Here is a 1,181-nt window from a genome sequence, read left to right on the forward strand (position 1 = left end):
AGCTACCAGTGGGAATTGGACAGGTAAATCTGTTTTCAGAATTTGAATGTTCAGTACTAAAGATATGGTCATCCTCTACTGATTTTGATAATTTCGAGGAAAATTGCTCAGTAGATGCAAAGAATGGTCTCAATGTACACGCCTACAATATTAAGATTGAGATCCTGCTTTTCATAGTCCACTTTTCAGCCATAAAATGAAGTTTAGTTTGTATTCAGAGCCTAAAATGATACTCAAAGGCAGAAAATTAGCATGCTACCCAAAATGTTTTCAATGGCAAATTACAATTCAGTCTTTTTATATACAAATTTATCTGTAAATTGCTTTTTTTACTTATATTTATCTCTGTTTTCAACTACTTTTCAACTGTTTTAACATAACACATATTTTAAAAGAGATGAATAGAGGGAAAACATTTTCTAGATTAAGTTTTATATAAAGACATGCACATCTTAGTTTATGGTGCCATCATGTGGCCATTTTGGGTCGCTTGTTTCCTTCTTTGTTACTTTTGTCATTCGAGTATCAGTTTATTAATTGTGTTAATAATCATGTCAATTCTTAAGTGCTAATGAAAGTGAAAGACTTACAGCACTACCAAAAATCAGTCATCATGCAAACACTTAATGCCAGGGTAAAATCTTTTGTTTGTTAGGAAAGATTGCTGTATTTGTTATATTGCAGGGAGTAGATCCACATTAAATTCTTCAGGTGTCTTTAACCCCAATGGGTGCGTCCACACACAATGGGTGCGTCCACACATGCAGGCACATGCGCTTGCAGCAGCTCAAATAGAAGCAATACAAATTTGAGCCGGGGCTTTTTGCCTCAGTGCACTTGCCCGGACATGCACTTTAATGTGGGGCAAATTGTGCCACTTGGGGCAAAATAACCCTGCCTGGCTCCTCCTGGATCTGCAGCCAGGGGGAGCTAGAGCCTGGGGCTAGCACCTGTACTGTCCCCAGCAGTATAAAAAGCTGCCCTGCCCTGGCCCCAGCAGTATAAAAATCTGCCCTGGCAAGTAGCTCAGGGCTACTCGTTCTCAGGAGGTTCTGAGGCCCAGCTAACTGGTACCTGGGGACACTACCCCTTGTGCCAGCTGGACTGCTGAAGCAGCCCTGAGAGATCCCTGCACCCTCTACCCACTGCAGCAGTCTGGCAGTGGGGGCTGCTGCCTGGCT

The sequence above is a fragment of the Alligator sinensis genome, unplaced genomic scaffold (assembly GCF_000455745.1).
Source record: "Alligator sinensis unplaced genomic scaffold, ASM45574v1 scaffold1414_1, whole genome shotgun sequence".
NCBI classification, from domain to species: Eukaryota; Metazoa; Chordata; order Crocodylia; family Alligatoridae; genus Alligator; species Alligator sinensis.